Genomic DNA, 27,969 nt, shown 5'->3' on the forward strand with positions numbered 1-27,969 from the left:
CCTGACTGATGTTCCCAAGAACTATACTTGTACGGCAGACAGCTGTAGCAGGTTCGGGGACTCCTTACTCCTGAGTCCTGGCTCACTATCCAAGTTGCTGTTGTGCCCCCAAGTCTTACATGGGAGTAGTACATTTACAGCTCACTACTCCACCGGTGTCTGCTGTAGGACCATTAGTATACATACAACCTCGGGGACCAGGCCCCGGCCTTGCGCTTAGAACTTCTAGGCAGGGTTCTCTCCTAACCCATGTCCTCTGTCCCTTTTACTCCTACGTTCCGTACTAGTCTTTCCTTCTTATGGAAGATCAGGTTTCAGTTCAATGTCTTTCTCCTTCTTTCCTTTCCCGTGCCAGCAGACCCAGGTCACTGAGATCTGCTGCAGCACCTCATTCCTCCATCCCTCTCCCAGGGATCTTCACTCCTCTCTCCGACTCTGAACTGAACTGCCCACTGAAATCCTAAACCTTCCCGCTCTTTTATGTATTCTAACCACCCGCCTCCCAGCGCGTTTCGTGTTCCAAGCAGGGAGCCACCAACAACTACTGTGTTGTGTGGGATGCAAGTGTTGGAGCATGGTCAGGAGTCTCCAACCTACCTGGATGGTGGGGTACCACACCTCAGGTGGAGGTGCAGTACCTCTGTGGGAACTGAATCCTCAGGGGCGCCACAGATGCGTGCCACACACAGCGAGATCGCTAGCGATCTCGCTGTGTGTGACGAGGCCTTTACCCTCCACAGCACCAGCTGAACTTAGGATTCTGCAGAAGGCATCAGAGACTCACCGCTGCTGGAAGCACTCAGCTCGTCATTGTCTTCAGGACTACACTGGATTAATCCCACGCTGACCGTTGTTGGCGCTTAGGCTATGTACCCACGTATGCAGAAAAAAACTGACTCCTTCCCAGGAAAAACGCGCATTTTTTTGTGCGATTGTTGCATGTTTTTTGCGCTTTTTTTATGCGTGCTTTACAGGAGCATCCTCCTGCTCATAGAATATAGTTAGAAATGCGGATTTTTCCGCAAAATTAATGAGCATGCTGCGTTTTTTACCGCAATGCGTTTTTTCGTGGAAAAACACATCAATGTGCATAAAAAGTGCGGAATTCATTAAAATGAATGGGATGCTTCTCGTAAGCGTTTTTTAAGCGTTTTTGCCGGTAAAAACGCTTAACGCGAAAAAACGTTTACGTGAGTACACAGCCTTACACTGGCATCGTGGATTCTACAGCCTGGAAGCTGTCATGTTGGATAAGTCATACTTCAAGAACCGCTACTGTTATTCCCCCCCCCCCCCCGCACTTCCCGCAACCGTATATCCTTTACTGCCTATTATCTTCATTACCCCTGTTTAACTCTTTATCTCCCTGCAAGGAGTATATTTTTGTTAAAGTAAAATACGTTAACCGTTGCTCTGCCAACTGTTCGTCAATGCATCCCGCAACCTGCTCACACTATCTCAAGGAAAATCACAAGGAAATGGACAACATGTCACTTAAATATTATTGTCTAAGCAAAGGGTCTGAATATTTATGACCATGTGATATTTCAGGTTTTCTTTTTGTAATAAATTCGCAAAGATGTCCACATTTCTGTTTTTTTCAGTCAAGATGGGGTTCAGAGTGTACATTAATGAGAAAAAAAATGAACTTTTTTGAATTTACCAAATGGCTGCAATGAAACAAAGAGTGAAAAATGTAAAGGGGTCTGAATACTTTCCGTACCCGCTGTTCACCATGTTGTGGCCATTCCCAGGTATGGCAGCTCAGTTGCAGACAACAGTATTATACAGGAAACATTTTCTGGAAGATTTAAAAAAAATGGCATGTTAACTTTTTGCTTTGTTGCCCACACAATTGTGCAATTTATCACCCAACCCAAAGCATATGACCCCCATTAACACAACCTAGAAACAACAAAATCCCACTAAAGTAATACAAACCCCAGACCAGACCCTTAAACCCCTAATAGACCAGTCGTTTTTATACAGGCTGACTGGACACCTGGTTCCGGTGGCGTATGGCTTCGGAGTGTGGTTTATAGAACATATGGAACCGAACTATTAGATTTTAAATTTAATCCAGTACGATAGGCAGTGTTTATAAAAATATGCACAAGATTTTACAAAGGAAACAAAACAATACGGCATATAAAGTTTCATAAAATCAAAGGGATTAACAGAGAAACTTACTATGTGGATGGAAGCAATCTGCTTAAAAATGTCTGGTTAATGGGATCAGGCCTGCACTCATAAGTATTTTCCATAGCATACAATACAGATCATAACTTACCATAACCTTATATCAGCATCTAAGTAACACCATACCCCCTCCCCCCCCGATGGCCTCACGTGGGCCAGGTTGTTGGATTTTCTCTGTCCTCAGGGCTTTATGAAATTGCCAACATTAACGATATCTTCCCTCCTGACGACTGCAGAAGTTCGAGATTGCCGCCATATTTTTTATCAGGATTTTACCATTACCCAGAGACATGGCTGTTGTCTACAATCTGGCCACAATTGATTTGGGGCTTATAGGCAGGTGTCACAGTTATGAGAACTATGCATATTCTTCCCCTATTAGTCCTGAAGTTAAAAATGTATGTCCCATCAGTATTGAATCCATACATACCCCAATATTCATAAGTTTCTTTCAGAAGCACAAAGTCTGGGGGAAGTTCTTTCATCATATCAGCTTCATCCTGGATAGAGCCAGCTACCCCACCTCTAATTCAACAAATGCCAAACTTCATCACAATAGGTATTCGGCCTTGTTTACCTACCCTACCAGGGGGTCTGGGCTTCAATGGGAACTTGAATGGTTATCTATTCATATCTTATAATTATAATAATAATAATAATAATTATTATTATTATTTTATTTCTATAGCGCCAACATATTCTGCAACACTTTACATTATAGAGGAGACTTGTACAGACAATAGACATTAGAGCATAACAATAAACACATAGATCAAAACAGATACCAAGAGGAATGAGGGCCCTGCTCGCAAGCTTACAGTCTATGAGGAAAAAGGGGAGACACGAAAGGTGGATGGTAACAATTGCTCTTATTGTTCGGACCAGCCATAGTATAAGAATCGGCTGTTCCTGTGATGCTACATAAACAAGTTAACAGTCTAAATATGTAACAGTACAGACACAGAGGGCTATTAAATGCATAAAGCACATGAGAACATGATGCGAAGAACCTGGGTTTGTTAAAAATTTTGAATAGGCCACACAGGGATATTTAGGTTGATGCGTTGAGGCGGTAGACCAGTCTGAACAAATGCGTTTTTAGGGCACGCTTAAAACTGTGGGGATTGGGGAATAATCATATTAACCTGGGTAGTGCATTCCAAAGAATTGGCGCAGCACGAGAAAATTCTTGGAGATTCTGAGGTTCTGATTACTGAGGATGTTAACCTCAGGTCATTAGCAGAACGGAGGGCACGGGTAGGGTGGTAGGCTGAGACTAGGGAGGAGATGTAGGGTGGTGCTGAGCCAGGGAGAGCTTTGTGGGTTAGGGTAATAAGTTTATACTGAATTCTGGAGTGGATGGGTAACCAGTGTAAAGACTGGCACAAGGCAGAGGCATCGGTATAACAATTGGTGAGGAATATGATCCTAGCTGCAGCATTCAGGGCAGATTGGACAGGGGAGAGTTTGGTAAGAGGGAGACCGATTAGTTGAGAGTTACAATAGTCCAGAGGAGAATGAATAAGAGAAACAGTAAGAGTTTTTGCAGAGTCGAAAGTAAGAAAAGGTCGAATTCTAGAAATGTTTTTGAGGTGCAGATAACAAGAGCGAGCCAGTGATTGGATGTGGTGGGGTGAATGAAAACTCAGAATCAAGTATGACCTCAAGACAGCGGGCATGTTTCTGGGGAGTAATGGTGGAACCACACACAGTAATGGGAATTTCGGGCATAGGTACATTAGTAGAGGGAGGAAACACAAGGAGTTCAGTCTTTGACAGGTTCAGTTTCAGATAGAGGGAGGACATGATGTTAGAGACAGCGGTAAGACAATCACTGGTGTTTTCCTAAAAGGCAGGCGTGATATCAGGAGAAGTGTATAATTGAGTGTCATCAGCATAGAGATGGTACTAGAACCCAAATCTACTGATTGCTTGATATCTTAATTGGTTTCCTCACCCCCTGGCTATATGTAATTTATCCACTTTCCTATGTCCATTGTGAAATTCTACATCTAAGAGACTAAAGGCCCCGTCACACATAACGACTCACCAGTGATCCCGACAACGATACCAAAGTGTCAGGATCGCTGGTAAGTCGCTATGTGATCGCTGGTGAGCTGTCAAACAGACAGCTTCACCAGCGATCAGCACAGCGACGCCGAGCGCGCGGCATCGCTGTGTTCGTTAGTTACCAGCGCGCTGATGCAGGGAACTGGTAACTAAGGTACACATCGGGTATCTAAGGGTCGTGCGTCCCTAGATACCTGACGTGTATGTTAGTTACCAGCTGATCGCTGTTTTCCCACCTGTCACACGCAGCGATGCGTGCTGGCCAGCGGGAGACCAGCAACCAAAGAAAAGTCCTGGGCTTTCCTACAGCGATTAGCGATACCGGCAGCGGGGCCGGTCGCTGATCACTGTCACACACAGCGATCTCGCTGGTGAGATCGCTGTTGTGTCACAAAACAGGAGCCCTTAGAATGTTGTGTGACGTGGCCCTTAGAATGTTGTGTGACGGGGCCCTTAGAATGTTGTGTGACGGGGCCCTTAGAATGTTGTGTGATGGGGCCCTTAGAATGTTGTGTGACGGAGCCCTTAGAATGTTGTGTGACGGGGCCCTTAGAATGTTGTGTGACGGGGCCCTTAGAATGTTGTGTGACGTGGCCCTTAGAATGTTGTGTGACGGAGCCCTTAGAATGTTGTGTGATGGGGCCCTTAGAATGTTGTGTGACGGAGCCCTTAGAATGTTGTGTGACGGGGCCCTTAGAATGTTGTGTGACGGGGCCCTTAGAATGTTGTGTGATGGGGCCCTTAGAATGTTGTGTGACGGAGCCCTTAGAATGTTGTGTGACGGGGCCCTTAGAATGTTGTGTGACGGGGCCCTTAGAATGTTGTGTGACGTGGCCCTTAGAATGTTGTGTGACGGAGCCCTTAGAATGTTGTGTGATGGGGCCCTTAGAATGTTGTGTGACGGGGCCCTTAGAATGTTGTGTGACGTGGCCCTTAGAATGTTGTGTGACGGAGCCCTTAGAATGTTGTGTGACGTGGCCCTTAGAATGTTGTGTAACGTGGCCCTTAGAATGTTGTGTGACGGGGCCCTTAGAATGTTGTGTGACGGGGCCCTTAGAATGTTGTGTGACGGGGCCCTTAGAATGTTGTGTGACGGAGCCCTTAGAATGTTGTGTGACGGGGCCCTTAGAATGTTGTGTGACGTGGCCCTTAGAATGTTGTGTGACGTGGCCCTTAGAATGTTGTGTGACGGGGCCCTTAGAATGTTGTGTGACGTGGCCCTTAGAATGTTGTGTGACGGGGCCCTTAGAATGTTGTGTGACGGGGCCCTTAGAATGTTGTGTGACAGGGCCCTTAGAATGTTGTGTGACGGGGCCCTTAGAATGTTGTGTGACGGGGCCCTTAGAATGTAAGCTCTTTTTCCAACAGCAATTCCATGTGAGAGAGAAGGAGGGAGGGGGTGAATGCCCCCTCACTAGTGTGACTTTATGGATTTTAATGTTTTCTGTGACACTGACCAAATACTAAACGTGAACTTGGTCTTATTCTGGTCGTGTGATCTATATATGCCTCTGTGTACCTAAGGTACATATATGTGGACCTTAGTCCAATAATTAACTATAACGGATTAGAGGAATTCAACCCTTAAGCTGGAGTCACACATAGCAATCTCGCTAGCGATATCACTGCTGAGTCACAACTTTTGTGACACAACAGCGATCTCACCAGCGAGATCGCTGTGTGTGACAGGCGGGAGACCAGCGATCAGCTGTAAAAAATAATAAAAAAATAAAAAATATAGTTATTCTCACCTTCCGACGTCCCGCGCAGCCATCCTGCCTCTCTCCACGCTCCCGGTCCCAGTGATCCTTTGCATGAATGACCGCGAGACGTCGCGCTGCCGCTGTCGCGGTCATTCTCGCAAAGGATTACTGGGATCGGAGCGTGGAGAGAGGCGGGAATGCTGCGCGGGACATCGGAAGGTGAGAATAACTATATTTTTTATTTTAATTCTATTTTTTTACAGGGATCCATGGCATCAGCGCTAATGAACACAGCGATGCCGGGCGCTCGGCATCGCTGTGCTGATCGCTGGTGAAGCTGTCTGTTTGACAGCTCACCAGCGATCACATAGTGACTTACCAGCGATCCTGACACGTTGATATCGTTGTCGGGATCGCTGGTAAGTCGCTATGTGTGACTCCAGCTTTATGTCCTCCAAAAAAAGTAATGTAATCTGCGGAATGACCACCAGGTGGCAGAGCTGCATTTATATTCGTTTTCTGTGCAGCCTGTTGGCAGTAACTTGCTCTTTCTGTTCAGCAGCTCCAGTGTGTCAGGTCAGTGGGTACATCTTAAATTAATGTCTGCTCAGTGTAGACAGGGAGATGACGCTTGCAAACTTAGGAGGCCCAGAGGCAAATCACAGAATATACTGTTGTAAAATGACAGATTTCAGCAAGAATAACAACCGATAGCACCATGGAAAATGTCCTCAAAACTACTCTCCGCTGCCTGTCTAGTGTTGTTCATCCTGAGCCTCCTGATCCATGAATAGAATAATGCAGTGATACTAAACTTGGCTGAGAACTTAAGCGTAAACTCAGCCATTCAGGCTGTATTTTTCATTTGGATTGAATGCATGGAAATCACTGCCACAGATGCTTCCTATAATGCAGCCAACTTTAGTGATCCTGGCCCTTTAAATAGCAGATTTATAATTTATGCAGAAGCTTCACATTCAGTTGCAATCCTGATATAACTTCTATTGAATCAAGTGCGGTGAAATAAACCGAAATAGCAGATGTAGCTCTCTGGTAAATTCAGGACTTTTCTTCGGGCCGCCCTGACTACTAAAACTTTAATGTGCAAATGGGTTTCTAATTATGTAGAACCGCAGCAACAAGACAAACTCTACATGAGGAGCGGACACATCATTGGGGAAACAGGGGCCCAAGAGGTAAGGGAGCCCATTTCCACCTCCAAAGTAGGTTTAATTTTGCATTTTTAGAAGCTCTTGGGCTGTAAAGGGCCCATATGTTATTCTTGCACAGGGGGCCTTTTCTGTGTCCGCCAGTGCTAAATTTTGTGTCAATGTACAGTATATATATCTAATATGTAAGGCTATGTGCACACATTGCGGATTCCGCTGCAGGCTTTTCCGTGCGGAAACGCAGGTAAAACCGCAGGTAAAGTGACCTGCGGTTTGGCCCTGCGGTTTGGCCCTGTGGTTTCACACCTCTATTATGTTAAAGGTGTGAAACCGCTGCGGAATCCGCACAAACAATTGACATGCTGCGGTTTATAAACTGCAGCAAAACCGCACAGAAAAAACCTCACCGTGAGCACAGCGTTTTTGAAACCCCATAGGGTTTCATTGTACTGTACCATGTCTGCGGAACTGCTGCGTTTCCGCAGGGCCAAAACCGCTGCAGAAGCACAGCAGAATCCGCAACGTGTGCACATAGCCTTAAGCTGAATGTGTGTGTGTGTGTGTGCGTGTGTCCGGGATTGGCATCCGCACCGTCACAGCTACAGCCACAAAATTTTGCACAGTCACACGTCTGGACCCCGAGAGCGTCATAGGCTATGTTGTGAGGTGAAATTTTAACCCCGTGTGTTCCAATTCACCAAACAATTTGGCCTACTATTCTTATCATTTCTATGGTGTTATCATCCTTCTGTAAAGCTGGAAATAACACAATTTATTACCGTGCCAGCACAGACCACCCTCTGACACAGACTGCAGGGGGAGCCCAGTATCACACAGGATAGGATTAGATACACGGCTCAGCAGTCAGTGTCACACAGGAGAGGATTAGATACACGGCTCAACAGTCAGTATCACACAGGATAGAATTAGATACACAGCTCAGCGCACAGTATCACACAGTATTAGATACACGGCTCAGCAGACAGTATCACACAGAATAGGATTAGATACACAGCTCAGCAGTCAGTATCACACAGGATAGGATTAGATGCACGGCTCAGCAGTCAGTAACACACATGATAGGATTAGGTGCACGGCTCAGCAGTCAGTATCCCACAGGATAGGGTTAGATACACGGCTCAGCAGACAGTATCACACAGGATAGGGTTAGATACATGGCTCAGCAGTCAGTATCACACAGGATAGGATTAGAAACACTGCTCAGCAGTCAGTATCACACAGGATAGGATTAGATACACAGCTGAGCAGTCAGTAACACATGATAGGATTAGATACACAGCTCAGCAGAAAGTATCACACAGGAGATGATTAGGTACACAGCTCAGCAGACATTATCACACAGGATAGGGTTAGATACACATTTTCATTCCAAGAATTCCACTCATTCCATCTGATTTGTTTTTTTATTTTAAACGCCTCCAGTTTAACAGCTATTTGCAATGTCCATTAACAATGCTCAGGGACAGTCCTTGAAAGTAGTAGGGATCGATTTGCAATCTCCATGCTTTTCTCATGGTCAACTTTACGTGGCCTTTTCAAGAGTTGGAACTGCCAAAAATCTGTTCATCTTTCCACCGAAAGGAGAAACCAAAAATCTTGAATGAGTTGAAAATAAAATAATATCAATACTTGGGTAATCGTTTAGTTAATTTCTGTTGCAAATCTGTAGTGTTGAATATATGATGTGAAATGTTTTTATGTGCAATATAATCATTATAATTTGTTATTGCTAACCACAGTTGGTTACTATGCCCAGGCAACGCCGGGCTCTTCAGCTAATATATATATATATATATATATATATATATATATATATAATTGATGGAATGGGATTACCAGCAGGGCACATATCAGATGTACAGACATGCTACAAGTACCTCGGCATTTCAGAGGGATACGGGAACCATGATGATGAGGCAAGGAAAGCAGCAACATCCAAATACCATCAAAGGGAAAGACAGGTCCTGAAGAGCCAGCTCAATGGGAAGAATAAAATCTGCGCTATCATACATATACCCTGCCAGTTATCAGATACTTTGCTGGCATAGTGTGCTGGCCAAAAGAAAAGATGGAAGCTGCAGATGTGAAAACACAAAACCTCCTCAGAATGCATGGAGGTCTCCACCCTAAGTCTAGCACCTAAATATTGTATACCAACAGAAAGGAGGGTGGTCGAGGCTTGATAAGCTTCCAAGTCACCATCACGGACGAGAGAAGGAGTATTATTATTATTATTTATTATAATAGCACCATTTCTTCCATGGCGCTTTACATGTGAGGAGGGGTATACATAATACATACAAGTACAGTAATCTTAAACAATACAAGTCACGACTGGTACAGGATGAGAGAGGACCCTGCCCGCGAGGGCTCACAATCTACAACGGGATGGGTGAGAGGATACAGTAGGCGAGGGTAGAGCTGGTCGTGCAGCGGTTTGGTGGATCGGTGGTTACTGCAAGTTGTAGGCTTGTCGGAAGAGGTAGGTCTTCAAGTTCTTTTTGAAGGTTTCCATGGTAGGCGAGAGTCTGATATGTTATGGTAGAGAGTTCCAGAGTAGAGGGGATGCGCGGGAGAAATCTTGTATGCGATTGTGGGAAGAGGAGATAAGAGGGGAGTACAGAAGGAGATCTTGTGAGGATCGGAGGTTTCGTGCAGGTAAGTACCGGGAGACTAGGTCACAGATGTATGGAGGACTCAGGTGGCTTTGTATGTCATGGTTAGGGTTTTGAACTGGAGTCTTTGGGTAATGGGGAGCCAGTGCAGGGATTGACAGAGGGGAGAGTCCAGGGAATAGCGGGGGGACAGGTGGATTAGTCGGGCAGCAGAGTTAAGAATAGATTGGAGGGGTGCGAGAGTGTTAGAGGGGAGGCCACAGAGCAGGAGGTTGCAGTAGTCAAGGTGGGAGATGATGAGGGCATGGACTAGGGTTTTTGCAGATTCTTGGTTGAGGAATGTACGGATCCGCAAAATATTTTTGAGTTGAAGTCGGCAGGAAGCGGAAAGGGCTTGGATATGTGGTTTGAAAGAGAGATCAGTGTCAAGGATAACACCGAGGCAGCGAGCTTGTGGGACTGGAGAGAGTGGGCAGCCATTTACTTTAATGGATAGGTCTGTTGGGGGGGTCACGTGAGATAGGCGAAAGATGATTAATTCTGTTTTGTCCATATTAAGTTTTAGAAATCTAGCGGAGAAGAAGGATGAAATAGACAGACATTGAGGGATTCTGTTTAGTAGGGAGGTGATATCTGGTCCAGAGATGTAGATCTGTGTGTCATCAGCATAGAGATGATACTGAAAGCCATGAGATTCTATGAGCTGTCCGAGGCTGAAGGTGTAAACGGAGAAGAGCAGGGGCCCTAGGACTGAACCTTGCGGGACTCCGACAGATAGGGGGCGTGGTGAGGAGGTGGTGTGCGAATGGGAGACGCTGAATGTCCAGTCTGCTAGGTATGATGCAATCCAAGATAGGGCCAAGCCTGTGATACCAAGAGATGAGAGGGTCTGTAGTAATAGGGAATGGTCCACTGTGTCAAAGGCAGAGGACAGGTCCAGGAGGAGGAGGACAGAGTAGTGTCGCTTGGCCTTGGCAGCTAGTAGGTCATTGGTGACCTTAGTTAGGGCAGTTTCAGTGGAGTGGTGTGGCCGGAAGCCGGATTGCAAGTGGTCAAGGAGGGAGCAAGAGGAGAGGTGGGAGGATAGTTCAAGATGGACGTGTTGTTCCAGTAGTTTTGAGGCATAGGGGAGAAGTGATATAGGGCGATAGCTAGATTCAGAGGATGGGTCAAGAGAGGGCTTTTTGAGGATAGGTGTGATTGAGGCATGTTTAAAGCTTGAGGGGAAAACACCAGTTGTTAGTGATAGGTTGAAGAGATGGGTTAGGGTTGGGATGAAGACTGTGGTGAGGTTTGGGATGAAGTAGGATGGGATCGGGTCAAGTGCACAGGTAGTGAGATGTGATCTTGAGAGTAGAGTGGAGAGTCAATCTTCTGTAATGGTGGAGAAGTTGGTTTTGGGGGAGGAGGGCAGGGCAGGTAGGAGGAAGGGCACTGGGGGTTGTTGACCAAAACTGTCTCTGATGTTATGAATCTTCTTGAAAAATGAGGCAAAGTCTTCAGCTGAGATGAGTGGAGAGGGAGGAGGTGCTGGGGGGCGCAGGAGAGAATTGAAGGTGTTGAATAACTGTTTAGGGTTGTGAGACAGGAAGGATATGAGAGATGTGAAGTAGGTTTGTTTTGCTGCAGCGAGTGTGGCCTTGAAAGTAGTGAGGGACTGTTTGAATGTGATGAAGTCCTCATTGGAGTGGGATTTTTTCCATCTCCGCTCAGCAGCCCTGGAAGCCCGCCTCAGTTCTTTGGTCAAACTGGTGTGCCAGGGCTGTCTGTTGATTTTGCGAGTTTTGGTATGTTTGAGAGGGTCAACTGATTCCAAAGCTACAGCTATTGTGGTGTTATATAGAGCGGCAGCGGCATCCGCATTGTGTAAGGAACTTATGTCTGTAAGAGGGAGGAGGGATTCAGACGGAGTGTAGATCGAGGTGTTGAAGATTTCTGCGAGGGTGTGCGAGTTTTTGAGGTGGGGATTGTGGACCTGAGGAGGAGAGGGAAGAGAATGTAAGAAGGTTGTGGTCAGAGAGAGGGAGAGGTGAGTTAGAGAGGCTAGATAGGGAGCAGAGGTGGGTGAAGATGAGGTCTAGTATGTGGCCATCTTTGTGAGTGGCTGCAGAAGACCATTGAGTGAGGCCGAAGGAGGAAGTGAGAGATAGAAGTTTAGTGGCAGCTGAGAGGGAAGTGTCAATGGGGATGTTGAAGTCGCCCAAGATGATAGTGGGGATATCAGTGGAAAGGAAATGAAGTAGCCAGGTGGTGAAGCGGTCAAAGAAAGTGGTGGCTGACCCTGGAGGGTGGTATATGACAGCTAGTTGGCGGTTGGAGGGGGAGTAGATGCGCACAGAGTGCATCTCGAAGGAAGGGAGGGTAACAGAGGGCGGCAGTGGGATTGGGGTGAAGGAGCAGTTATCTGACAGGAGAAAACCAACTCCACCATGCTTGCAGCTGGGGCGGGGGGTGTGGGAAAGGTGGAATCCACCATATGAGAGTGCAGCAGGAGAGGCTGTGTCAGAGAAGGTGAGCCAGGTTTCGGTGATGGCGAGAAAGGAAAGTTTGTTAGTAATAAAAAGATCATGGATGAAAGAAAGTTTGTTGCAGACAGAGCAAGCGTTCCACAGAGCTCTTGTTAGTGGGACTGGGGAAGCTGGGGCTGGGCGAATGTGTATAAGGTTGGAGTGGTTACGGAAAGTTGTGATTGGGTGTGGATGGGAGGTAGAAATGACTGTGGGAATGTAGTGAGGAGGACCAGGATTTGGAGGGATATCGCCAGCAGTGAGGAGGAGCAGAGAGAGTGTTAGCTGGTGGGAGCAGTTGAGGACATGAGGGGGCTGTCTGTGTTTGCAGACAGAGGATTGTATGTTGAGGAACAGATCTGAGGAAGAGGTGAGATGGATTGGAAGGATTGAAGAAGAGATGAACAGTTCCTTACTAGGTGTAGGGATTAGTGGGGTTATCAGAAAGAGAAGGATTATAGGGGTTAGAGTGGAAACAAACAGAAACATTGTTTAAAGTGACTCTTTCCAGTTACCTTCTGTTCCCTTCTGGTTCAATTCTGGATTAATTCATATTTTCATATCATCTCACACTTTTAAGACACACACTTCTAGGATACACACTGCAGACTAAAGTCTTGGCAGACTTGTGCTATGCAATATATGTGCTACAAAGTGCATTCAGGTGTGAAGCTGAGAGGAGTGGTCTGGCTCCTCTTGGTCAGATAATTAAGAGTGGACCAGATGCATATGATCAAGCCAAAGTAAACAAGGTCATAAATCATACTGGGGTAAAACAGGGGGTTGAGTGACGTACCAAGTGAATGCTATGTGCAGAGGTAAGAAGTCTTTGTGGAAAGCTGAGTGACGTACCAAGTGAATGCTATGTGCAGAGGTAAGAAGTCTTTGTGGAAAGCTGAGAGACGTACCAAGTGAATGCTATGTGCAGAAGCAAGAAGTCTTTGTGGAAAGCTGAGTGACGTACCTGTAGGGAGAATAGATAGACATGCTGTTTAGAGTGCAATGGTGGCAGATGAGAGGGCAGTCTGTATGCATCACTCTGGATTAATTCATATTTTCATATCATCTCACACTTTTAAGTATCCAGGAGTACATCAGAAAAATGGCACCAGAAGATGAGATGGTGAGAGAAAGCCTAAGGCTAAGTTCACATTAGCGTTCAGGGGCTTTGAGGAGGGCTGCATATGGGTCTCCCTCCCAGGGTTGTGGGGTACTCGGTACCAGGCCGGTGTCAGCGGGATGTGTCACAGCAGCGGTGACCCGGTCCGTGGCCCTGGGCGCCCAAGTATTAGGGGAGATTGAATGGTGGAGTGTAGTTAATGGAATAATTTGTGATGCCACCTGTGGTGTTCAGCAAGTGAGATGTTAAGCCGACGCTGCATGAAGATCCTCTGGGACTGGTGGTGTGTTGCAGCCAAGATGGTGTAGCTCCCCACAGGTTGAGCTCTAGTCCCAGGGCAGTGTAGATGTAGGGGTAGAGGAGAGGCACAGGAGGTGTAGAAGCTGGTACAAGGTATGTTAGCGCAGGAATAATTGGAGGACACCAGGGCATGTAGTTCCAAAGCTTTACTCACAGTCTGTAGTACACACAGGTGTCTGCCTCGCTGTGTCCTTCAGGTCAGGGACCAAGTCAACCTCCAGGTCAGATGGAATGCTCCCTTCCAACACTCCGCCAACATGTGCCTTTCTGAACGTCTCCTCTTATAGCGCCTTTGGTGTTACACTGGAGTTCCTCCTGACAGATGTTCCCAAGAACCATACTTGTACGGCAGACAGCTGTAGCCTGCTTCGGGGACTCCTTACTCCTGAGTCCCGGCTCACTATCCAAGTTGCTGTTGTGCCCCCAAGTCTTAGATGGGAGTAGTGCATTTACAGCTCACTACTCCACCGGTGTCTGCTGTAGGACCATTAGTATCCATACAACCTCGGGGACCGGGCCCCGGCCTTGCACTTAGAACTTCTAGGCAGGGTTCTCTCCTAACCCACATCCTCTGTTCCCTTTTACTCATTCGTTCTGTACTAGTCTCTCCTTCTTATGGAAGATCAGGTTTCTGTTCAATGTCTTTCTCCTTCTTTCCTTTCCTGTGCCAGCAGACCCAGGTCACTGAGGTCTGCTGCAGCACCTCCTTCCTCCATCCCTCTCCCAGGGATCTTCTCTCCTCACTCCTCTCCACTCACCGACTGACTGACTGACCTCCAATCCTAAACCTTCCCGCTCTTTTATGTATTCTAACCACCCGCCTCCCAGCACGTTTCGTGTTCCAAGCAGGGAGCCACCAAAGGTGCTCTGCTACACTCCAACCAGGGAGCCGCAATGTGGCTTTGCTGAACTACTGTGTTGTGTGGGATGCAGGTGTTGGAGCGTGGTCAGGAGCCTCCAACCTACCTGGATGGTGGGGTACCACACCTCAGGAGGAGGTGCAGTACCTCTGTGGCAACTGAATCCTCAGGGGCGCCACATTCCCCCCCTTTAAACACAGCACGTGCGCAGGCTGCAAGTTAAACAGAGTTAACAATACAGGAACATACAAATTTTTATATTGCTGAATAAACATTTCTTATACTAATCTTCTCAATATGAGAGGCACTCATCCTTGAACGTTGCAAACAATTCTTAGTTAACTATCTAAAGTTCTACATTCAAAAGTGCAAGTTTCATTATCAACCTATTTCCTTTTTCACATTTTCTACCCTTCTGTCATTAGCTTAAAGTGATAACCGCTGATACCTGGTTCATCACCTACATTTTCCAAATCTTCACTCTTTATTCGAATCTCTCATCTCTTTATTAAAACATTCCTATATCTTATATGAAAGCTATCATAAAACACATTATCAAATACTTCACATTAAAACTTTCAATAATTCTTGTAAGTGCTGGACACCGCTCCCAGCCGGGATCCCTTACAGTGTCCTTTGATTGGAGTCATGCTCCAAAGGAGTTAGACATTATCTTCGCAAAGTGTCTATGTAAAACCAAGAGAGGGCACCTAAATAGGTGCAACCTATGTACAATAACAGTTCTGGACCATTCAGCGTTCATGATCTCTACAGTTCAAGTGTGAAAGCTGCCTTTACAACTGGGCAACAACTGGAAAAACAAAACTAAACCATGATGATCAAAAAAAAATAGGAAACAAAAGGCACAACGGTGCAAATACCCTCCTGGGTAACGAGAGTTATTTATTTTTACTGGAGATTGCTAGTGGTGGTCTCCTCCTGGGTTTTCTGGAAACTGGTTACTGGAGCTGCTTCCAGGGGAGATACTTTGAGTGTCTTCATCCTGTCGCTGGTTGCTTGCCATAGGGCATGGTGGTAACAGCTCGTGCGATTGCTGCCTAGGGCACTGAAGCTGTGGTAAAGGGAACCCATGATGCATATCAATGCCCATCAGCCGTTGCCCATTGGTGAGTGGTTCCGCTGCCCTAGTGCGGGGCCTAACATCCTGGGAGGCTGCGGCCTGTTGGCGTTGGTAGGCGGATACGCGGGGGCTTTGCAGCCAAGGGATCCCAATGTCACTATCCCAAAGTGACCTAGACTCCTTCCAGCCCTGAAGATGCCGGATCGTGCGCGCCTGCTCCAGCCATACCCTTCTCAGTAGGGACCACTTCCACCTCCCCATCTCCGACAGCCTAGTGTCCCCAGCTGATTCTTCCAACTTCCCCATTTCGAGTTCCCGCAAGTCAGCCGCTGACAACGTGAATTCAGGGGGCAACCCAGTAGGAGGACCGGGGTATATACCTGGCGCCTCCCGGCGGTGCGGTCTCTGCTCCGGGAGATCCAGCACAACCTCCTCGCGCTCCGCAGGCCTCCTCCCTTCTCCTTCCAAGATGGTGTTCTGGCGTTCTTCTTCCTGTCTCAGCTCTTTTCCGGCCACTGACTTCCGCTCCTCCTTCTTGGGGCGGCGTCTTCTTCCAGCTCCTCCATACCAAGCCAGTATACGAACCCCTCGGGGGGTGGGCCATGTCGCTATCGCATAGTAATTCAGGCAGGGGAGGCCCAGGACAGTTCGCGATCTTTTCTTAGAACCTCCCAGGTTGTCAAGCCCTTCTTCACTGCGCCAGCGGCCATTTTTAACATTCATTTCACAGTCTATCAAATTGGGTCTTCTGCACATTTTCAAAAACTTTCAGTCTTAGGCACACAGAACCCGATGGCATCGGGTCTCGTCATCCTGTTCGTGACGCCAAGTTTGGGTTGCCCTCCCAGGGCTGTGGGGTACTCGGTACCGGGCCGGTGTCAGCGGGATGTGTCACAGCAGCGGTGACCCGGTCCGTGGCCCTGGGCGCCCAAGTATTAGGGGAGATTGAATGGTGGAATGTAGTTAATGGATTAATTCGTGACGCCACCTGTGGTGTTCTGCAAGTGAGATATTAAGCCGACGCTGCATGCAAATCCTCTGAGACTGGTGGTGTGTTGCAGCCAAGATGGTGTAGCTCCCCACAGGTGGAGCTGTAGTCCCAGGGCAGTGTAGATGTAGGGGTAGAGGAGAGGCACAGGAGGTGTAGAAGCTGGTACCCCTATGAAGTGGTACAGGGTATGTTAGCGCAGGAATAATTGGAGGACACCAGGGCATGTAGTTCCAAAGCTTTACTCACAGTCTGTAGTACACACAGGTGCCTTCCTCCGTGCCGTGTCCTCCGGGTCAGGGACTCAGTCAACTTCCAGGTCAGATGGAATGCTCCCTTCCAACACTCCGCCAACATGTGCCTTTCTGAACGTCACCTCTTATAGCATCTTTGGTGTGAAGTACTCCTAGTACTGAGTTACACTGGAGTTCCTCCTGACAGATGTTCCCAAGAACCATACTTGTACGGCAGACAGCTGTAGCCTGCTTCGGGGACTCCTTACTCCTGAGTCCCGGCTCACTATCCAAGTTGCTGTTGTGCCCCCAAGTCTTAGATGGGAGTAGTGCATTTACAGCTCACTACTCCACCGTTGTCTGCTGTAGGGCCATTAGTATCCATACAACCTCGGGGACAGGGCCCCGGCCTTGCGCTTAGAACTTCTAGGCAGGGTTCTCTCCTAACCCACGTCCTCTGTTCCCTTTTATTCCTTCGTTCCGTACTAGTCTCTCCTTCTTATGGAAGATCAGGTTTCTGTTCAATGTCTTTTTCCTTCTTTCCTTTCCCGTGCCAGCAGACCCAGGTCACTGAGGTCTGCTGCAGGACCTCCTTCCTCCATCCCTCTCCCAGGGATCTTCTCTCCTCCTCTCCACTCACCGACTGACTGACTGACCTCCAATCCTAATCCTTCCCGCTCTTTTATGTATTCTAACTCCACCCGCCTCCCAGCACGTTTCGTGTTCCAAGCAGGGAGCCACCAAAGGTGCTCTGCTATACTCCAAGCAGGGAGCCGCAATGTGGCTTTGCTGAACTACTGTGTTGTGTGGGATGCCGGTGTTGGAGCGTGGTCAGGAGCCTCCAACTTACCTGGATGGTGGGGTACCATACCTCAGGAAGAGGTGCAGTACCTCTGTGGCAACTGAATCCTCAGGGGCGCCACACATACGTCCTCCGTTAAGCTCCGCCTACTTCCATATGCTTCTGCATGCGTCCTGCGTACCTATCTTTAACATTGGGTACGCAGGACATGCGGATGTATGCGGATGTGTCGTTTTGACGCGCCCGCTGACCGCACAGGAACGCAAAGCCCCCGAACGCTAATGTGAACCCGGCCTTAGGCAGCAACAACAACAGATCTGGAAGGAAGAACAGGAACATGAAGCACCATGGTAAGACAAGCCGCTGCATGGGAAGTACCATCGTCAGATAATGGAGGTGGCTGACATAGAGAGAGCCTACCAATGGCTGGAGAAAGCTGGACTCCGAGACAGCACAGAGGCACTAATCATAGCGGCACAAGAACAAGCACTAAGTACCAGATCCATAGAAGCAGGAATTTACCACACAAGATAAGACCCAAGGTGCAGGCTAGGCAAAGAAACTTCAGAAAAAGTCCAACACGTAGTGGCAGGATGCAGAATGCAAGCAGGAACAGCGTATACTGAACGCCACAACCAAGTAGTGGGGATTGTATGCAGGAACATCTGCACAGCATATGGGCTAAGTCCCCCTTAAGTCCCTGTCTCACATAGCGAGATCGTTAGCGAGATCACTGAAGCGTCACCGATTTTGTGACGCAACAGCGACCTCGCCAGTGATCTCGCTACATGTGACACGCAGCGGTGACTGCCCCCCAGGTGGATATCGCTGATCGTGCTTGAATGTCCTGGGCCATTTTTTGTCGTCGGCGTCCCGCTGGCTAGCGCGCATCGCTGTGTTTGATGAGCGACCTCGTCGGCGACACAGAACACGGACGCAGGCGGGAATCATCTGAAAATCTGCTGTGTGACAAGGTATTAACGACTGGCGAGGTCGTTATCCGGATCGCCGGATCATTGCTGCGTCGCTGAAGAGATCTGCCTGTTTGGCAGCTTACTAGCGACCATTTAGCGACGCACCAGCGATCCTTATCAGGTCGTATCGTTGTCGGGATCGCTGGTGCATCGCTAAGTGAAACGGGACCCTAAGTCCAGGTGGGAGAACTCAGAAAAAGTGGTGGAAAATGAAAGGGCTAAAATCCTGTGGGACTTCAAGATCCAGACAGATAAGCAGGTGTGGGCTAACCAACCAGACATTGTGATAGTAGACAAGGGTCAGAAGACAGCAAGACAATAGATGTGGAAGAGCCAAGTGACAGCAACATCAGAAACAGTGGTGTACCGCAAATGGCAGCAGGCCACACAACTGCTATGGGGCCCCAAGGGGTGAGGGATCTTCTCTCCTCACTCCAGCTCCACTCACCGACTGACTGACTGACCTCCAATCCTAAACCTTCCCGCTCTTTTATGTATTCTAACTCCACCCGCCTCCCAGCACGTTTCGTGTTCCAAGCAGGGAGCCACCAAAGGTGCTCTGCTACACTCCAAGCAGGGAGCCACAATGTGGCTTTGCTGAACTACTGTGTTGTGTGGGATGCAGGTGTTGGAGCATGGTCAGGAGCCTCCAACCTACCTGGATGGTGGGGTACCACACCTCAGGAGGAGGTGCAGTACCTCTGTGGCAACTGAATCCTCAGGGGCGCCACATTCCCCCCCTTTAAACACAGCACGTGCGCAGGCTGCAAGTCAAACAGAGTTAACAATACAGGAACATACAAATTTTTATATTGCTGAATAAACATTTCTTATACTAATCTTCTCAATATGAGAGGCACTCATCCTTGAACGTTGCAAACAATTCTTAGTTAACTATCTAAAGTTCTTCATTCAAAAGTGCAAGTTTCATTATCAACCTATTTCCTTTTTCACATTTTCTACCCTTCTGTCATTAGCTTAAAGTGATAACCACTGATACCTGGTTCATCACCTACATTTTCCAAATCTTCACTCTTTATTCGAATCTCTCATCTCTTTATTAAAACATTCCTACATCTTATATGAAAGCTATCATAAAACACATTATCAAATACTTCACATTAAAACTTTCAATAATTCTTGTAAGTGCTGGACACCGCTCCCAGCCGGGATCCCTTACAGTGTCCTTTGATTGGAGTCATGCTCCAAAGGAGGTAGACATTATCTTCGCAAAGTGTCTATGTAAAACCAAGAGAGAGCACCTAAATAGGTGAAACCTATGTACAATAACAGTTCTGGACCATTCAGCGTTCATGATCTCTGCAGTTCAAGTGTGAAAGCTGCCATTACAACTGGGCAACAACTGGAAAAACAAAACTAAACCATGATGATCAAAAAAAAAATAGGAAACAAAAGGCACAACGGTGCAAATACCCTCCTGGGTAACGAGAGTTATTTACTTTTACTGGAGATTGCTAGTGGTGGTCTCCTCCTGGGTTTTCTGGAAACTGGTTACTGGAACTGCTTCCAGGGGAGATACTTTGAGTGTCTTCATCCTGTCGCTGGTTGCTTGCCATAGGGCATGGTGGTAACAGCTGGTGCGATTGCTGCCTAGGGCACTGAAGCTGTGGTAAAGGGAACCCATGATGCATATCAATGCCCATCAGCCGTTGCCCATTGGTGGGTGGTTCCGCTGCCCTAGTGTGGGGCCTAACATCCTGGGAGGCTGCGGCCTGTTGGCGTTGGTAGGCGGATACGCGGGGGCTTTGCAGCCAAGGGATCCCAATGTCACTATCCCAAAGCGACCTAGACTCCTTCCAGCCCTGAAGATGCCGGATCGTGCGCGCCTGCTCCAGCCATACCCTTCTCAGTAGGGACCACTTCCACCTCCCCATCTCCGACAGCCTAGTGTCCAAAGCTGATTCTTCCAATTTCCCCATTTCGAGTTCCCGCAAGTCAGCCGCTGACAACGTGAATTCAGGGGGCAACCCAGTAGGAGGACCGGGGTATATACCTGGCGCCTCCCGGCGGTGCGGTCTCTGCTCCAGTGCAGGCATAGTGGCGGTGGACGCCGTTCGGTGGGATACCATGGACGCAGTGGAGCTAATGGCGGCTCTGTGTCCGCAGGGGTCTCTGGAAGGACCTGCGCGGCCGCGTCAGGTCCGGGCGGGAGCTCTTCTTCCTCCGCTTCGGCTCCCAGGGCCTTGTACTACTCCTCTGGTGGTAGCGGCAGAGAGGGAACACTATACGCTGCCGGTGGTATGGCAGCGGTTGCAGGCTCCACAAGGTCTGCCTGGAAAAGACCCGGTGCAGCGGCGGCGGGTACCGGTGTCAGTGGCACTGCTGGATGACATCATTATTCAGTGTCACGGCCGCTGTGCTAGTGAGAGGAAGCTGCCGGCGATGGTGATGCTGTGTGTTATGAATGAGTCACCGAGGAGGAAAAAACAAAAAGCAAGCTAAGCTTTTTAACTCTGGAGAATAAATCAGAAGTCAGGGGTAACGGATACTGATATTTAACCGTAATTTTGTTGAGGGAACGATAGTCAATACAAGGCCTTAGTGAACCATCTTTCTTGGCCACGAAAAAATACCCAGCACCTAAGGGCGAAGAGGATGGTCTAATATGACCCTTCTCCAACGACTCCTTAATATAAGATCGCATAGCCTCGTGTTCGGGTACAGATAAATTGAAAAGTCGACCCTTGGGAAATTTACACCCAGGTCCAGCGTCGGACTGGCCCACCGGAGAACCGGAGGATTCTCCGGTGGGCCCTGGCACCTGCTGGCATACAGGGCCTGCAGTTGCCTAGGGCCCCCGCTGCTTCAGGGGCCCCCAGCCAGTGGTGTGTCGCTAATAGCGGCACACCCCGCAGTTGCTAGGGGCCCTGTGCCAGCAGAGCAGAAGCCAGGAGCCCCTGTCCCCGCTGCTAAAGAGAAATGAATATTCACTGCTTCCCACGCCCACATGGGCGTGGAAAGCAGTGAATATCATTTCATCATCTCCACTCCCCCAGGGGCCCCGCCCCACAGCAAAGTAAGCCGCTATGCGGCAGTGAGGGCCGGCACCACCCTCAATTGTAATGGGAGAGAGCGTCATCTGACGTTCTCTCTCCCATCAGTCCCCTCTGCTGACTCACAGCCGGTGCGCGATGACGTCACTACATCGCGCACCCGCTGTGTGTCTGGCAGACGGGGCAGCTCCTGACACTGAAACCGGGATCAGCGTGGGACCGAGGAGGAGAGGTGAGTATTATGTTTTGTTTTTTTATATATGTCTATATCTATCTATCTCTGTATCTATCTATCTCTATATCTATCTATCTATCTCTATATCTACTGTATCTATCTATCTATCTATCTCTATATCTATCCCTCTATCTATCTCTCTATATTTCTCTCTATATCTATCTATCTTTCTATATATCTATCTATCTCTATCTATCTATCAATCTCTATATCTATCTCTATATCTATAATCTATCTATCTGTCTATCTCTATATCTATCTATCTATCTATCTCTATCTATCTATTCTATCTCTATATATCTATATCTCTATCTCTATATCTATCTATCTATCTATTTCTATATCTATCTCTCTATCTATCTATCTCTCTATCTCTCTATCTATCTATCTATCTATCTCTATCTATGTATCTATGTATCTATCTATCTCTATATCTATATCTATCTATCTCTATTTCTATATCTCTATATCTATCTATCTATCTATTCTATATATCTATCTCTATATATCTATCTCTATCTATCTATCTATATCTCTATCTATCTCTATATCTATCTATCCCTATATCTCTAACTATCTATCCTATCTCCATATCTATCTCCATATCTATCTCTATATCTATCTCTATATTATCTATCTCTATTTTAGATATAGAGAGAGAGATAGATATAGAGATAAATAGATATAGAGATAGATAGATCTAGAGTGATATAGACTATTTCTATCTATCTCTATCTATCTGTAGCTATCTATATCTATCTATATCTATTATCGATATATCTATCTATCCATCTATCCATAGATCTATCTATTTATCCCATATCTGTCTATCTCTATATCTATCTATCTATCTATCTATCTCTATATCTATTATCTATATATATCTGTATCTATCTATCTATCTATATATCTCTATATCTATCTTTCTATCTATAGCTACCTCTCTCTATATCTATGTATTTATCCATTATCTATCTATCTATCTATCTATCTATCTATCTATGTCTATCTATATCTACGTATCTATATAAAAGCATTATACCCTATGAGGGGGGGCAGCATTATACCCTATGAGGGGGTGTATTATACCCTATGAGGGGGTGCACTATATCCAGTGGCGTAGCAACTGTTTGTGGCGCCCGGGGCGGTCGAAAAATTTGCCGCCCCTTTGGTCGTTGATAATTCGGAAGCATCCGAAGAGCCCACACTACACTCAAAGATCTAATTTGTAGTCTGCTACTAACTCTGCTATTATTTCTAAATTTCTAGACTTTCATCTTCTTGCAGTTCTCTATATATATGTATGTATTAGCTTGATGATGCTGGATGAAGACCTAATGGCTTTTTTTAATAATAATTTTTAATAATGTGACAGAAAAAAAAACAGAAAGTACAAATTATTTTGGCGGACAGGGGGCGGACACTGACAGCTTGGGGTCCCTGTGCAAGAAATGTGTCCGGGCCCCCCTCCTTTTATGGCGTCAAAGCTACGTGTGTGTGTATATATATATATAGATAGATAGATTATTGATATTATATAGCCACATACACACACATACAGGTATATATTACATAGTCTCCTTTATTATGTATATTGCTGTCCCATACACAGTGCCTTCTCTTGTTATGTACAGTTCCGTCCCTTACATATTGGATTATATAGAGCCCTGTTTTTTATTACATACCGTCCTGTCTTGTTAGCTGTATAATGCAATGATGGCTGATGGAGCATGGGAAAGCTTCTTTTCTAATGGAGGAGATAATGGACTGGTAGTCTGGTCACCGGCTCCTCCATCAGCAGTCATTTTATATCTAACAAGAGAGGGGACCATGTAATAAAAGAGGGCGCTGTGAATAACAAAAATACACTATGTAAGAGACAGCACTATACATAACAGCAGAGGAAGCTATATAATAAGGGACGGCACCATATATAACTAGAGAGGATGGTAGGTAATAAGGGGCGGTGTTATACATAATAAAAGAGGAAACTATGTAACTAAGGATGGTGTTATACAGAGTTAGTGAGTACACTATATACTAAGGGACTGTGTTAAACATAATAAACGATAATGTCTTCCTCCACCTCCCCCTGTTCCTAAGGCCATTATAAGTCCCCCTTCCTCCCATCCCAATCCCCCACACCCCTCATTGTCCTCCTCCCCTCGCATCCCATTATTGTCCTCTCCCCCACCTCCATCATTTTCTTCTCCACCACTATCTTTGCTTTCTCCCCCACCACTCCCATCATTGCCCATTCCACCACCTCCATCATTTCCTCCTCCTCCACCACCCCCATTTATTGCCCTTTCCACCACCACCATCATTGCATTCTCACCCACCACCCCATCATTGCCCTCTCGACCATCACCCCATCATTGTCTTCTCCCCATCACTGCCTTCTCCTTCACCCCATCACTGTGCCTTCTCCCCATCACTCCCATCATTGCCTGCTCCATCACCCCATCACTCCCATCATTGTCTGCTCCATCACCCCCATCATTGCCTGCTCCATCACCCCATCACTGCCTTCTCCATCACCCCATCACTGCCTGCTCCATCACCCCATCACTCCCATCATTGTCTGCTCCATCACCCCATCACTGCCTGCTCCATCACTCCCATAATTGTCTGCTCCATCACCCCCATCATTGCCTGCTCCATCACCCCCATCACTCCCCTCATTGCCTGCTCCATCACCCCATCATTGCCTGCTCCATCACCCCATCATTGCCTGCTCCATCACCCTATCACTGCCTTCTCCATCACCCCATCACTGCCTGCTCCATCACCCCCATCACTCCCCTCATTGCCTGCTCCATCACCCCCATCATTGCCTGCTCCATCACCCCCATCATTGCCTGCTCCATCACCCCCATCACTCCCCTCATTGCCTGCTCCATCACCCCATCATTGCCTGCTCCATCACCCTATCACTGCCTTCTCCATCACCCCATCACTGCCTGCTCCATCACACCCATCACTCCCCTCATTGCCTGCTCCATCACCCCATCACTGCCTGCTCCATCACCCCCATCATTGTCTGCTCCATCACCCCATAATTGCCTGCTCCATCACTCCCCTCATTGTCTGCTCCATCACTCCCCTCATTGTCTGCTCCATCACTCCCCTCATTGTCTGCTCCATCACTCCCCTCATTGCCTGCTCCATCACCCCATCATTGCCTGCTCCATCACCCCATCATTGCCTGCTCCATCACCCTATCATTGCCTGCTCCATCACTGCCTGCTCCATCACCCCATCATTGCCTGCTCCATCACCCCATCATTGCCTGCTCCATCACCCCATCATTGTCTGCTCCATCACCCCATCATTGCCTTCTAGACCATCACTCCCATCATTGCCTGCTCCATCATACACACAGACACACACACACACACAGACATACATACATACATACACACAAGACACCACCTCTCTCCTCTCACCTGTCCGCAGCATCGCCAGCGCTTCCTCCCTCACACAGCAGCGGCCGCTGAATGATGGCGTCATTCAGCGGCGCTCCACTGTGTGAAACAGGAAGCGCGGCCTCCGGGCAGGAAGCAGGACGGACCCTTGCCGCTCCGCTCCTGCTATTCACTCTTGCAGGCAGCGGAGCTGCCGTGATCACATCGCTCCCTGCCCGCCGCTGCACTGCACTGCAGGGTGGAATTGCTGCTGCCGCGCCGCCCCCACACACATGCCGCCTGGGGCGGACCGCCCCCCCCCACGCTACGCCAGTGACTATATCCTATGAGTGGGGGAAGCATTATATCCTATGAGGGGGGGCAGCATTATACCCTATGAGGGGGTGTATTATACCCCGCGAGGGGGGCAGCATTATATTCTATGAGGGGGTGCATTATACCCTATGAGGGAGTGCATTATACCCCTATGGGGGGCAGCATTATATTATATGAGGGGGGCAGCATTATACCCTATGAGGGAGCAGCATTATACCCTATGAGGGGGGCAGCATTATACCCTATGAGGGGGGCAGCATTATACCCTATGAGGGGGGCAGCATTATATTCTATGGGGGGGCAGCATTATACCCTATGAGGGGGGGAAGCATTATACCCTATGAGGGGGGCAGCATTATATTCTATGAGGGGGGCAGCATTATATTCTATGAGATGGCTGCATTATATTCTATGAGGAGGCTGCATTATACTATTTGAGGGGGCTGCTTTATATTTATATTCTATTAGGGAGGCTACCCCAACTCCTGCTACATAATTAAGATATGTTCTACCTTATATTATACCCGAATATTAGCGTGTTTTACAGCATAATAGGTGGTCTTGTATTTCTTTCTATGCAGCTACATAGTGGGCCCCAAGAATGATTTTCTCTGGTGGGCCCAAGGTGTTCCAGTCCGCCGCTGCCCAGGTCTCAGCTCAATTGCACAGTCATAACTCCTATGAGGAGGCAAAGACGCAGACTTGCTCTCACTAAATACATCATAAAAATCAGCCAAATAGTCAGGAACATCATGCGACTGGGGAGAGGTGGAGAAAACAGGAGTGTCGCCAAGAGCACACGGACAACCCCAACTCACCACAGACACAGATTTCCAATCCAAAACCGGATTATGGATTTGCAACCAGGGAAAACCCAGAACAATGGTATCATGTAAATTATGCAACACCAAAAATCTGCAATTTTCTTGGTGGTCTGGGGCGACCTGCATTATCACCTGGGTCCAAAACTGAGGTTTATTCTTCGCCAAAGGAGTAGCATCAATACCCCTCAAAGGAATAGGCGTCCGCAGAGGTGTCATAGGAAAACCACAACATTTAGCAAAATCCAAGTCCATCAGATTCAAGGCCGCTCCTGAATCCACAAAAGCCTTCGCGGAAAATGTGGATAAGGAGCAGATCAGAGTAATTGCCAAAAGAAACTTAGGTTGTACACCACCCACAACAAATGTGTGTGCCAAACGTTTCTCTCGTTTAGGGCAGACAGAAATAACATGAGAGGCATCTCCACAGAAAAAACACAAGCTTATTACGCCTTCTAAACTCCTGACGTTGCGCCCTAGACAAAACTCTATCACATTGCATAGGTTCAGACATTTGTTCAAAAGGTGGCAGTGCCTCCCGTGTAGTCTTGCGTTCACGTAAATGCTGATCAACTTGAATGGCTAATGACATAGAATCGTCAAGACCAGAGGGAAGAGGAAATCCCACCATAGTATCTTTTAAAGTTTCAGACAAACCCTTCCGAAAGAGAGCTGCCAATGCACTATCATTCCATGTAGTAAGGACCGCCCACTTTCGGAATTTCTGACAGTATAACTCTGAAGGATCCTGACCCTGGTTCAATGCCAATAGGGCTCTCTCAGCTTGATCAATAGCATTAGGTTCATCATGTAACAACCCCAAGGCTTGAAAAATTGCATCCACATTAGTCAAAACAGGATCTTCAGGTGTCAAAGAAAACGCCCAATCCTGGGGATCGCCGCGCAGCAAGGAGATGACAATTTTAACCTGCTGCGCAGAGCTCCCCGATGAGTTAGGCTTCAAGGCAAGAAATAATTTACAATTATTCTTAAAATTCAAAAATTTAGACCGATCCCCAAAAAACACATCAGGAGTAGGGATCTTTGGTTCAACAGCATGTGAATGAGTGAGATAGGCGGAAATTCCCTGCACTTCAGCAGCGAGCTGCTCCAAACAATCAGACAATTGCTTAATCTCCATCAAGGAGAAAAAGAAAAATAAAAAAAATCCTCCTACGGCCCCAGAGAAAAAGAGGAGAAAATATACATATAAAAAAAAAATTCTGACAGTTTTTTTTTTTTTTTACAATTCTCTCCTGCTTTTGAGTACCCTAGAATATGCGGTATGGCTGGTGATTCTGTTATGAATGAGTCACCGAGGAGGAAAAAACAAAAAGCAAGCTAAGCCCAGAAAACCGGAGAGGTTGGTAACTAGCGGACTGCAGACCCCTGATCCTATCCACACAACTAGCGGTAGCCGTGGAGCGTGCCTACGGTGGTCCTAGATGCCTCGTCACAGCCGGAGAACTAAATAAGCCTAAAGAAAGAAAGGGAACTGCCCCAGAGCAGACCCC

The 27,969-nt window shown here is 47.4% G+C and overlaps 1 long non-coding RNA gene across 2 annotated transcripts in view; it reads left to right on the forward strand.

Annotated features, from left to right (window-relative positions):
* Positions 1–6,274: 6,274 nt before the first annotated feature.
* Positions 6,275–27,969, forward strand: part of LOC141046732 (uncharacterized) — a 35,945-nt gene continuing 14,250 nt past the window's right edge. Inside the window, exons 1-2 of one of the 2 annotated variants that reach the window (XR_012219641.1) lie at positions 6,514–6,548; positions 7,101–7,168. This is a non-coding gene — a long non-coding RNA (uncharacterized lncRNA). Of the gene's footprint in view, positions 6,549–7,100; positions 7,169–27,969 lie in introns of both variants that reach the window. The other variant, XR_012219640.1, reaches the window with a different exon arrangement.

This window comes from Dendrobates tinctorius, unplaced genomic scaffold, assembly GCF_039654945.1.
Source record: "Dendrobates tinctorius isolate UK_male_01 unplaced genomic scaffold, ASM3965494v1 ptg000120l, whole genome shotgun sequence".
Lineage (NCBI taxonomy): Eukaryota > Metazoa > Chordata > Amphibia > Anura > Dendrobatidae > Dendrobates > Dendrobates tinctorius.